Consider the following 14,627-nt stretch of genomic DNA (forward strand, 5'->3'; position numbering starts at 1 on the left):
ATGCCACCACTGTGTCCCCACATAATAATATCACCACTGTGCCCCCACATAATAATACCACCACTGTGCCTCCACATAATGCCACCACTGTGTCCCCACATAATAATGCCACCACTGTGACCCCACATAATAATGCCACCACTGTGCCGCCACATAATAATGTCACCACTGTGCCTCCACATAATGCCACCACTGTGTCTCCATATAATAATGCCACCCCTGTGCCTCCATATAATGCCACCACTGTGTCTCCACATAATAATGCCATCCCTGTGCCTCCACATAATGCCACCACTGTGTCCCCACATAATAATGTCACCACTGTGCCCCCACATAATAATACCACCACTGTGCCTCCACATAATAATGTCACCACTGTGCCTCCACATAATGCCACCACTGTATCTCCACATAATAATGCCACCCCAGTGCCTCCACATAATGCCACCACTGTGCCTCCACATAATAATGTCACCACTGTGCCTCCACATAATGCCACCACTGTGTCTCCACATAAGAATGCCACCCCTGTGCCTCCATATAATGCCACCACTGTATCTCCACATAATAATGCCACCCCTGTGCCTCCACATAATGCCGCCACTGTACCTCCACATAATAATGTCACCACTGTGCCTCCACATAATGCCACCACTGTGTCTCCACATAATAATGCCACCCCTGTGCCCCACATAATGCCACCACTGTGTCCCCACATAATAATATCACCACTGTGCCCCACATAATAATACCACCACTGTGCCTCCACATAATAATGTCACCACTGTGCCTCCACATAATGCCACCACTGTGTCTCCACATAATAATGCCACCCCTATGCCTCCATATAATGCCACCACTGTGTCTCCACATAATAATGCTATCCCTGTGCCTCCAGATAATGCCACCACTGTGCCCCCACATAATAATACCACCACTGTGCCTCCACATAATAATGTCACCACTGTGCCTCCACATAATGCCACCACTGTGTCTCCACATAATAATGCCACCCCTGTGCCTCCACATAATGCCACCACTGTGTCCCCACATAATAATGTCACCACTGTGCCCCCACATAATAATACCACCACTGTGCCTCCACATAATAATGTCACCACTGTGCCTCCACATAATGCCACCACTGTATCTCCACATAATAATGCCACCCCTGTGCCTCCACATAATGCCACCACTGTGCCTCCACATAATAATGTCACCACTGTGCCTCCACATAATGCCACCCCTGTGCCTCCACATAATGCCACCACTGTGTCCCCTTATAATAACATCACCACTGTGCCCCCACATAATAATACCACCACTGTGCCTCCACATAATAATGTCACCACTGTGCCTCCACATAATGCCACCACTGTGTCCCCACATAATAATGCCACCACTGTGACCCCACATAATAATGCCACCACTGTGCCTCCACATAATAATGTCACCACTGTGCCTCCACATAATGCCACCACTGTGTCTCCATATAATAATGCCACCCCTGTGTCTCCATATAATGCCACCACTGTGTCTCCACATAATAATGCCATCCCTGTGCCTCCACATAATGCCACCACTGTGCCCCCACATAATAATGTCACCACTGTGCCCCCACATAATAATACCACCACTGAGCCTCCACATAATAATGTCACCACTGTGCCTCCACATAATGCCACCACTGTATGTCCACATAATAATATCACCACTGTGCCCCCACATAATAATACCACCACTGTACCTCCACATAATAATGTCACCACTGTGCCTCCACATAATGCCACCACTGTGTCTCCACATAATAATGCCACCCCTGTGCCTCCATATAATGCCACCACTGTGTCTCCACATAATAATGCTATCCCTGTGCCTCCACATAATGCCACCACTGTGCCCCCACATAATAATACCACCACTGTGCCTCCACATAATAATGTCACCACTGTGCCTCCACACAATGCCACCACTGTATCTCCACATAATAATGCCACCCCTGTGCCTTCACATAATGCCACCACTGTGCCTCCACATAATAATGTCACCACTGTGCCTCCACATAATGCCACCACTGTGTCTCCACATAATAATGCCACCCCTGTGCCTCCATATAATGCCACCACTGTGTCTCCACATAATAATGCCACCCCTGTGCCTCCACATAATGCCACCACTGTGTCCCCACATAATAATGTCACCACTGTGCCCCCACATAATAATACCACCACTGTGCCTCCACATAATAATGTGACCACTGTGCCTCCACATAATGCCACCACTGTGTCTCCACATAATAATGCCACCCCTGTGCCTCCACATAATGCCACCACTGTGTCCCCACATAATAATGTCACCACTGTGCCCCCACATAATACCACCACTGTGCCTCCACATAATAATGTCACCACTGTGCCTCCACATAATGCCACCACTGTATCTCCACATAATGCCACCACTGTGCCTCCCACATAATGCCACCACTGTGCCCCCACATAATAATGTCACCACTGTGCCCCCACATAATAATGTCACCACTGTGCCTCCACATAATAATGTCACCACTGTGCCTCCAAATAATGCCACCACTGTATCTCCACATAATAATGCCACCCCTGTGCCTCCACATAATGCCACCACTGTGTCCCCACATAATAATATCACCACTGTGCCCCCACATAATAATACCACCACTGTGCCTCCACATAATGCCACCACTGTGTCCCCACATAATAATATCACCACTGTGCCCCCACATAATAATACCACCACTGTGCCTCCACATAATGCCACCACTGTGTCCCCACATAATATTGCCATCACTGTGACCCCACATAATAATGCCACCACTGTGCCGCCACATAATAATGTCACCACTGTGCCTCCAAATAATGCCACCACTGTGTCTCCATATAATAATGCCACCCCTGTGCCTCCATATAATGCCACCACTGTGTCTCCACATAATAATGCCATCCCTGTGCCTCCACATAATGCCACCACTGTGTCCCCACATAATAATGTCACCACTGTGCCCCCACATAATAATACCACCACTGTGCCTCCACATAATAATGTCACCACTGTGCCTTCACATAATGCCACCACTGTATCTCCACATAATAATGCCACCCCTGTGCTTCCACATAATGCCACCACTGTGCCTCCACATAATAATGTCACCACTGTGCCTCCACATAATGCCACCACTGTGTCTCCACATAAGAATGCCACCCCTGTGCCTCCATATAATGCCAAAACTGTATCTCCACATAATAATGCCACCCCTGTGCCTCCACATAATGCCACCACTGTGCTTCCACATAATAATGTCACCACTGTGCCTCCACATAATGCCACCACTGTGTCTCCACATAATAATGCCACCCCTGTGCCTCCACATAATGCCACCACTTTGCCTCCACATAATGCCACCACTGTGTCCCCACATAATAATATCACCACTGTGCCCCCACATAATAATACCACCACTGTGCCTCCACATAATGCCACCACTGTGTCCCCACATAATAATGTCACCACTGTGCCCCCACATAATAATACCACCACTGTGCCTCCACATAATAATGTCACCACTGTGCCTCCACATAATGCCACCACTGTGTCTCCACATAATAATGCCACCCCTGTGCCTCCACATAATGCCACCACTGTGTCCCCACATAATAATGTCACCACTGTGCCCCCACATAATACCACCACTGTGCCTCCACATAATAATGTCACCACTGTGCCTCCACATAATGCCACCACTGTATCTCCACATAATGCCACCACTGTGCCTCCCACATAATGCCACCACTGTGCCCCCACATAATAATGTCACCACTGTGCCCCCACATAATAATGTCACCACTGTGCCTCCACATAATAATGTCACCACTGTGCCTCCAAATAATGCCACCACTGTATCTCCACATAATAATGCCACCCCTGTGCCTCCACATAATGCCACCACTGTGTCCCCACATAATAATATCACCACTGTGCCCCCACATAATAATACCACCACTGTGCCTCCACATAATGCCACCACTGTGTCCCCACATAATAATATCACCACTGTGCCCCCACATAATAATACCACCACTGTGCCTCCACATAATGCCACCACTGTGTCCCCACATAATATTGCCATCACTGTGACCCCACATAATAATGCTACCACTGTGCCGCCACATAATAATGTCACCACTGTGCCTCCACATAATGCCACCACTGTGTCTCCATATAATAATGCCACCCCTGTGCCTCCATATAATGCCACCACTGTGTCTCCACATAATAATGCCATCCCTGTGCCTCCACATAATGCCACCACTGTGTCCTCACATAATAATGTCACCACTGTGCCCCCACATAATAATACCACCACTGTGCCTCCACATAATAATGTCACCACTGTGCCTCCACATAATGCCACCACTGTATCTCCACATAATAATGCCACCCCTGTGCCTCCACATAATGCCACCACTGTGCCTCCACATAATAATGTCACCACTGTGCCTCCACATAATGCCACCACTGTGTCTCCACATAAGAATGCCACCCCTGTGCCTCCATATAATGCCACCACTGTATCTCCACATAATAATGCCACCCCTGTGCCTCCACATAATGCCACCACTGTGCCTCCACATAATAATGTCACCACTGTGCCTCCACATAATGCCACCACTGTGTCTCCACATAATAATGCCACCCCTGTGCCTCCACATAATGCCACCACTTTGCCTCCACATAATGCCACCACTGTGTCCCCACATAATATCACCACTGTGCCCCCACATAATAATACCACCACTGTGCCTCCACATAATGCCACCACTGTGTCCCCACATAATAATGCCACCACTGTGACCCCACATAATAATGCCACCACTGTGCCGCCACATAATAATGTCACCACTGTGCCTCCACATAATGCCACCACTGTGTCTCCATATAATAATGCCACCCCTGTGCCTCCATATAATGCCACCACTGTGTCTCCGCATAATAATGCCATCCCTGTGCCTCCACATAATGCCACCACTGTGTCCCCACATAATAATGTCACCACTGTGTCCCCACATAATAATATCACCACTGTGCCCCCACATAATAATACCACCACTGTGCCTCCACATAATAATGTCACCACTGTGCCTCCACATAATGCCACCACTGTGTCTCCACATAATAATGCCACCCCTGTGCCTCCATACAATGCCACCACTGTGTCTCCACATAATAATGCTATCCCTGTGCCTCCACATAATGCCACCACTGTGCCCCCACATAATAATACCACCACTGTGCCTCCACATAATAATGTCACCACTGTGCCTCCACATAATGCCACCACTGTGTCTCCACATAATAATGCCACCCCTGTGCCTCCACATAATGCCACCACTGTGTCCCCACATAATAATGTCACCACTGTGCCCCCACATAATAAGACCACCACAGTGCCTCCACATAATAATGTCACCACTGTGCCTCCACATAATGCCACTACTGTATCTCCACATAATAATGCCACCCCAGTGCCTCCACATAATGCCACCACTGTGCCTCCACATAATAATGTCACCACTGTGCCTCCACATAATGCCACCACTGTGTCTCCACATAAGAATGCCACCCCTGTGCCTCCATATAATGCCACCACTGTATCTCCACATAATAATGCCACCCCTGTGCCTCCACATAATGCCGCCACTGTGCCTCCACATAATAATGTCACCACTGTGCCTCCACATAATGCCACCACTGTGTCTCCACATAATAATGCCACCCCTGTGCCCCACATAATGCCACCACTGTGTCCCCACATAATAATATCACCACTGTGCCCCACATAATAATACCACCACTGTGCCTCCACATAATAATGTCACCACTGTGCCTCCACATAATGCCACCACTGTGTCTCCACATAATAATGCCACCCCTATGCCTCCATATAATGCCACCACTGTGTCTCCACATAATAATGCTATCCCTGTGCCTCCAGATAATGCCACCACTGTGCCCCCACATAATAATACCACCACTGTGCCTCCACATAATAATGTCACCACTGTGCCTCCACATAATGCCACCACTGTGTCTCCACATAATAATGCCACCCCTGTGCCTCCACATAATGCCACCACTGTGTCCCCACATAATAATGTCACCACTGTGCCCCCACATAATAATACCACCACTGTGCCTCCACATAATAATGTCACCACTGTGCCTCCACATAATGCCACCACTGTATCTCCACATAATAATGCCACCCCTGTGCCTCCACATAATGCCACCACTGTGCCTCCACATAATAATGTCACCACTGTGCCTCCACATAATGCCACCCCTGTGCCTCCACATAATGCCACCACTGTGTCCCCTTATAATAACATCACCACTGTGCCCCCACATAATAATACCACCACTGTGCCTCCACATAATAATGTCACCACTGTGCCTCCACATAATGCCACCACTGTGTCCCCACATAATAATGCCACCACTGTGACCCCACATAATAATGCCACCACTGTGCCTCCACATAATAATGTCACCACTGTGCCTCCACATAATGCCACCACTGTGTCTCCATATAATAATGCCACCCCTGTGTCTCCATATAATGCCACCACTGTGTCTCCACATAATAATGCCATCCCTGTGCCTCCACATAATGCCACCACTGTGCCCCCACATAATAATGTCACCACTGTGCCCCCACATAATAATACCACCACTGAGCCTCCACATAATAATGTCACCACTGTGCCTCCACATAATGCCACCACTGTATGTCCACATAATAATATCACCACTGTGCCCCCACATAATAATACCACCACTGTACCTCCACATAATAATGTCACCACTGTGCCTCCACATAATGCCACCACTGTGTCTCCACATTATAATGCCACCCCTGTGCCTCCATATAATGCCACCACTGTGTCTCCACATAATAATGCTATCCCTGTGCCTCCACATAATGCCACCACTGTGCCCCCACATAATAATACCACCACTGTGCCTCCACATAATAATGTCACCACTGTGCCTCCACACAATGCCACCACTGTATCTCCACATAATAATGCCACCCCTGTGCCTTCACATAATGCCACCACTGTGCCTCCACATAATAATGTCACCACTGTGCCTCCACATAATGCCACCACTGTGTCTTCACATAATAATGCCACCCCTGTGCCTCCATATAATGCCACCACTGTGTCTCCACATAATAATGCCACCCCTGTGCCTCCACATAATGCCACCACTGTGTCCCCACATAATAATGTCACCACTGTGCCCCCACATAATAATACCACCACTGTGCCTCCACATAATAATGTCACCACTGTGCCTCCACATAATGCCACCACTGTGTCTCCACATAATAATGCCACCCCTGTGCCTCCACATAATGCCACCACTGTGTCCCCACATAATAATGTCACCACTGTGCCCCCACATAATACCACCACTGTGCCTCCACATAATAATGTCACCACTGTGCCTCCACATAATGCCACCACTGTATCTCCACATAATGCCACCACTGTGCCTCCCACATAATGCCACCACTGTGCCCCCACATAATAATGTCACCACTGTGCCCCCACATAATAATGTCACCACTGTGCCTCCACATAATAATGTCACCACTGTGTCTCCAAATAATGCCACCACTGTATCTCCACATAATAATGCCACCCCTGTGCCTCCACATAATGCCACCACTGTGTCCCCACATAATAATATCACCACTGTGCCCCCACATAATAATACCACCACTGTGCCTCCACATAATGCCACCACTGTGTCCCCACATAATAATATCACCACTGTGCCCCCACATAATAATACCACCACTGTGCCTCCACATAATGCCACCACTGTGTCCCCACATAATATTGCCATCACTGTGACCCCACATAATAATGCCACCACTGTGCCGCCACATAATAATGTCACCACTGTGCCTCCACATAATGCCACCACTGTGTCTCCATATAATAATGCCACCCCTGTGCCTCCATATAATGCCACCACTGTGTCTCCACATAATAATGCCATCCCTGTGCCTCCACATAATGCCACCACTGTGTCCCCACATAATAATGTCACCACTGTGCCCCCACATAATAATACCACCACTGTGCCTCCACATAATAATGTCACCACTGTGCCTTCACATAATGCCACCACTGTATCTCCACATAATAATGCCACCCCTGTGCCTCCACATAATGCCACCACTGTGCCTCCACATAATAATGTCACCACTGTGCCTCCACATAATGCCACCACTGTGTCTCCACATAAGAATGCCACCCCTGTGCCTCCATATAATGCCACCACTGTATCTCCACATAATAATGCCACCCCTGTGCCTCCACATAATGCCACCACTGTGCTTCCACATAATAATGTCACCACTGTGCCTCCACATAATGCCACCACTGTGTCTCCACATAATAATGCCACCCCTGTGCCTCCACATAATGCCACCACTTTGCCTCCACATAATGCCACCACTGTGTCCCCACATAATAATATCACCACTGTGCCCCCACATAATAATACCACCACTGTGCCTCCACATAATGCCACCACTGTGTCCCCACATAATAATGTCACCACTGTGCCCCCACATAATAATACCACCACTGTGCCTCCACATAATAATGTCACCACTGTGCCTCCACATAATGCCACCACTATGTCTCCACATAATAATGCCACCCCTGTGCCTCCACATAATGCCACCACTGTGTCCCCACATAATAATGTCACCACTGTGCCCCCACATAATACCACCACTGTGCCTCCACATAATAATGTCACCACTGTGCCTCCACATAATGCCACCACTGTATCTCCACATAATGCCACCACTGTGCCTCCCACATAATGCCACCACTGTGCCCCCATATAATAATGTCACCACTGTGCCCCCACATAATAATGTCACCACTGTGCCTCCACATAATAATGTCACCACTGTGCCTCCAAATAATGCCACCACTGTATCTCCACATAATAATGCCACCCCTGTGCCTCCACATAATGCCACCACTGTGTCCCCACATAATAATATCACCACTGTGCCCCCACATAATAATACCACCACTGTGCCTCCACATAATGCCACCACTGTGTCCCCACATAATAATATCACCACTGTGCCCCCACATAATAATACCACCACTGTGCCTCCACATAATGCCACCACTGTGTCCCCACATAATATTGCCATCACTGTGACCCCACATAATAATGCTACCACTGTGCCGCCACATAATAATGTCACCACTGTGCCTCCACATAATGCCACCACTGTGTCTCCATATAATAATGCCACCCCTGTGCCTCCATATAATGCCACCACTGTGTCTCCACATAATAATGCCATCCCTGTGCCTCCACATAATGCCACCACTGTGTCCTCACATAATAATGTCACCACTGTGCCCCCACATAATAATACCACCACTGTGCCTCCACATAATAATGTCACCACTGTGCCTCCACATAATGCCACCACTGTATCTCCACATAATAATGCCACCCCTGTGCCTCCACATAATGCCACCACTGTGCCTCCACATAATAATGTCACCACTGTGCCTCCACATAATGCCACCACTGTGTCTCCACATAAGAATGCCACCCCTGTGCCTCCATATAATGCCACCACTGTATCTCCACATAATAATGCCACCCCTGTGCCTCCACATAATGCCACCACTGTGCCTCCACATAATAATGTCACCACTGTGCCTCCACATAATGCCACCACTGTGTCTCCACATAATAATGCCACCCCTGTGCCTCCACATAATGCCACCACTTTGCCTCCACATAATGCCACCACTGTGTCCCCACATAATAATATCACCACTGTGCCCCCACATAATAATACCACCACTGTGCCTCCACATAATGCCACCACTGTGTCCCCACATAATAATGCCACCACTGTGACCCCACATAATAATGCCACCACTGTGCCGCCACATAATAATGTCACCACTGTGCCTCCACATAATGCCACCACTGTGTCTCCATATAATAATGCCACCCCTGTGCCTCCATATAATGCCACCACTGTGTCTCCGCATAATAATGCCATCCCTGTGCCTCCACATAATGCCACCACTGTGTCCCCACATAATAATGTCACCACTGTGTCCCCACATAATAATATCACCACTGTGCCCCCACATAATAATACCACCACTGTGCCTCCACATAATAATGTCACCACTGTGCCTCCACATAATGCCACCACTGTGTCTCCACATAATAATGCCACCCCTGTGCCTCCATACAATGCCACCACTGTGTCTCCACATAATAATGCTATCCCTGTGCCTCCACATAATGCCACCACTGTGCCCCCACATAATAATACCACCACTGTGCCTCCACATAATAATGTCACCACTGTGCCTCCACATAATGCCACCACTGTGTCTCCACATAATAATGCCACCCCTGTGCCTCCACATAATGCCACCACTGTGTCCCCACATAATAATGTCACCACTGTGCCCCCACATAATAAGACCACCACTGTGCCTCCACATAATAATGTCACCACTGTGCCTCCACATAATGCCACTACTGTATCTCCACATAATAATGCCACCTCTGTGCCTCCACATAATGCCACCACTGTGCCTCCCACATAATAATGCAACCACTGTGCCCCCAAATAATAATGCCACCACTGTGGCCCACATAATAATGTCAGCACTGTGCCTCCACATAATGCTACCACTGTGCCTCCACATAATAATGCCCCCACATGGTAATAATGTCACCACTGTGCCTCCAACATAATAATTTGGCCAGAATCCTACTCCACACTGATGAGGGGCAATACCCCGAAACAGCTGTCTGTGGATGGATACCTGGCCTTGGTATTTCTTTTATCATATCTTTAAACTTGTCAAAAATTTGGATATTGACTAAAAGGGCCACTTAATATGGTGGTTATGGTGGTCTCCTAAAAAGAGCCACTCCTTGGCTAGGTCCTTCCTGGAGGGATATCTGGCTAATTTCTGTGTCGAGACTCCTAACAGAGGCTCCACAGGCTTTTTGATTCCCACATAATAATGTCACCACTATGCCCCCACATAATAATACCACCGCTGTTCCCCCACATAATAGTGCCACCACTGTGCCTCCACATAATGCCACCACTGTGCCTCCACATAATAATGTCACCACTGTGCCCCCACATAATAATGTCACCACTGTGCCTCCACATAATGCCACCACTATGTCTCCACATAATAATGCCACCCCTGTGCCTCCACATAATGCCACCACTGTGTCCCCACATAATAATGTCACCACTGTGCCCCCACATAATACCACCACTGTGCCTCCACATAATAATGTCACCACTGTGCCTCCACATAATGCCACCACTGTATCTCCACATAATGCCACCACTGTGCCTCCCACATAATGCCACCACTGTGCCCCCATATAATAATGTCACCACTGTGCCCCCACATAATAATGTCACCACTGTGCCTCCACATAATAATGTCACCACTGTGCCTCCAAATAATGCCACCACTGTATCTCCACATAATAATGCCACCCCTGTGCCTCCACATAATGCCACCACTGTGTCCCCACATAATAATATCACCACTGTGCCCCCACATAATAATACCACCACTGTGCCTCCACATAATGCCACCACTGTGTCCCCACATAATAATATCACCACTGTGCCCCCACATAATAATACCACCACTGTGCCTCCACATAATGCCACCACTGTGTCCCCACATAATATTGCCATCACTGTGACCCCACATAATAATGCTACCACTGTGCCGCCACATAATAATGTCACCACTGTGCCTCCACATAATGCCACCACTGTGTCTCCATATAATAATGCCACCCCTGTGCCTCCATATAATGCCACCACTGTGTCTCCACATAATAATGCCATCCCTGTGCCTCCACATAATGCCACCACTGTGTCCTCACATAATAATGTCACCACTGTGCCCCCACATAATAATACCACCACTGTGCCTCCACATAATAATGTCACCACTGTGCCTCCACATAATGCCACCACTGTATCTCCACATAATAATGCCACCCCTGTGCCTCCACATAATGCCACCACTGTGCCTCCACATAATAATGTCACCACTGTGCCTCCACATAATGCCACCACTGTGTCTCCACATAAGAATGCCACCCCTGTGCCTCCATATAATGCCACCACTGTATCTCCACATAATAATGCCACCCCTGTGCCTCCACATAATGCCACCACTGTGCCTCCACATAATAATGTCACCACTGTGCCTCCACATAATGCCACCACTGTGTCTCCACATAATAATGCCACCCCTGTGCCTCCACATAATGCCACCACTTTGCCTCCACATAATGCCACCACTGTGTCCCCACATAATAATATCACCACTGTGCCCCCACATAATAATACCACCACTGTGCCTCCACATAATGCCACCACTGTGTCCCCACATAATAATGCCACCACTGTGACCCCACATAATAATGCCACCACTGTGCCGCCACATAATAATGTCACCACTGTGCCTCCACATAATGCCACCACTGTGTCTCCATATAATAATGCCACCCCTGTGCCTCCATATAATGCCACCACTGTGTCTCCGCATAATAATGCCATCCCTGTGCCTCCACATAATGCCACCACTGTGTCCCCACATAATAATGTCACCACTGTGTCCCCACATAATAATATCACCACTGTGCCCCCACATAATAATACCACCACTGTGCCTCCACATAATAATGTCACCACTGTGCCTCCACATAATGCCACCACTGTGTCTCCACATAATAATGCCACCCCTGTGCCTCCATACAATGCCACCACTGTGTCTCCACATAATAATGCTATCCCTGTGCCTCCACATAATGCCACCACTGTGCCCCCACATAATAATACCACCACTGTGCCTCCACATAATAATGTCACCACTGTGCCTCCACATAATGCCACCACTGTGTCTCCACATAATAATGCCACCCCTGTGCCTCCACATAATGCCACCACTGTGTCCCCACATAATAATGTCACCACTGTGCCCCCACATAATAAGACCACCACTGTGCCTCCACATAATAATGTCACCACTGTGCCTCCACATAATGCCACTACTGTATCTCCACATAATAATGCCACCTCTGTGCCTCCACATAATGCCACCACTGTGCCTCCCACATAATAATGCAACCACTGTGCCCCCAAATAATAATGCCACCACTGTGGCCCACATAATAATGTCAGCACTGTGCCTCCACATAATGCTACCACTGTGCCTCCACATAATAATGCCCCCACATGGTAATAATGTCACCACTGTGCCTCCAACATAATAATTTGGCCAGAATCCTACTCCACACTGATGAGGGGCAATACCCCGAAACAGCTGTCTGTGGATGGATACCTGGCCTTGGTATTTCTTTTATCATATCTTTAAACTTGTCAAAAATTTGGATATTGACTAAAAGGGCCACTTAATATGGTGGTTATGGTGGTCTCCTAAAAAGAGCCACTCCTTGGCTAGGTCCTTCCTGGAGGGATATCTGGCTAATTTCTGTGTCGAGACTCCTAACAGAGGCTCCACAGGCTTTTTGATTCCCACATAATAATGTCACCACTATGCCCCCACATAATAATACCACCGCTGTTCCCCCACATAATAGTGCCACCACTGTGCCTCCACATAATGCCACCACTGTGCCTCCACATAATAATGTCACCACTGTGCCCCCACATAATAATGTCACCACTGTGCCCCCACATAATAATGTGACCACTGTACCTCCACATAATAATGTCACCACTGTGCCCCCAAATAATCATGTCACCACTGTGCCCCCACATAATAATACCACCACTGTGCCTCCACATAATAATGTCACCACTGTGCCTCCACATAATGCCACCACTGTATCTCCACATAATGCCACCACTGTGCCTCCACATAATGTCACCACTGTGCCTCCACATAATGCCACCACTGTGTCTACACATAATAATGCCATCCCTGTGCCTCCACATAATGCCACCACTGTGCCCCCACATAATAATGTCACCACTGTGCCCCCACATAATAATACCACCACTGTGCCTCCACATAATAATGTCACCACTGTGCCTCAAAATAATGCCACCACTGTATCTCCACATAATAATGCCAACCCCTGTGCCTCCACATAATGCCACCACTGTGCCTCCCACATAATGCCACCACTGTGTCCTCACATAATTATGTCACCATTGTGCCCCCACATAATAATACCACCATTGTGCCTCCACATAATAATGTCACCACTGTGCCTCCACATAATGCCACCACTGTATCTCCACATAATAATGCCACCCCTGTGCCTCCCACATAATGCCACCACTGTGCCTCCCACATAATGCCACCACTGTGTCCCCACATAATAATGTCACCACTGTGCCCCCACATAATAATACCACCACTGTGCCTCCACATAATAATGTCACCACTGTGCCACCACATAATGCCACCACTGTATCTCCACATAAT

The sequence above is a fragment of the Anomaloglossus baeobatrachus genome, chromosome 7 (assembly GCF_048569485.1).
Source record: "Anomaloglossus baeobatrachus isolate aAnoBae1 chromosome 7, aAnoBae1.hap1, whole genome shotgun sequence".
Taxonomy (NCBI): Eukaryota; Metazoa; Chordata; class Amphibia; order Anura; family Aromobatidae; genus Anomaloglossus; species Anomaloglossus baeobatrachus.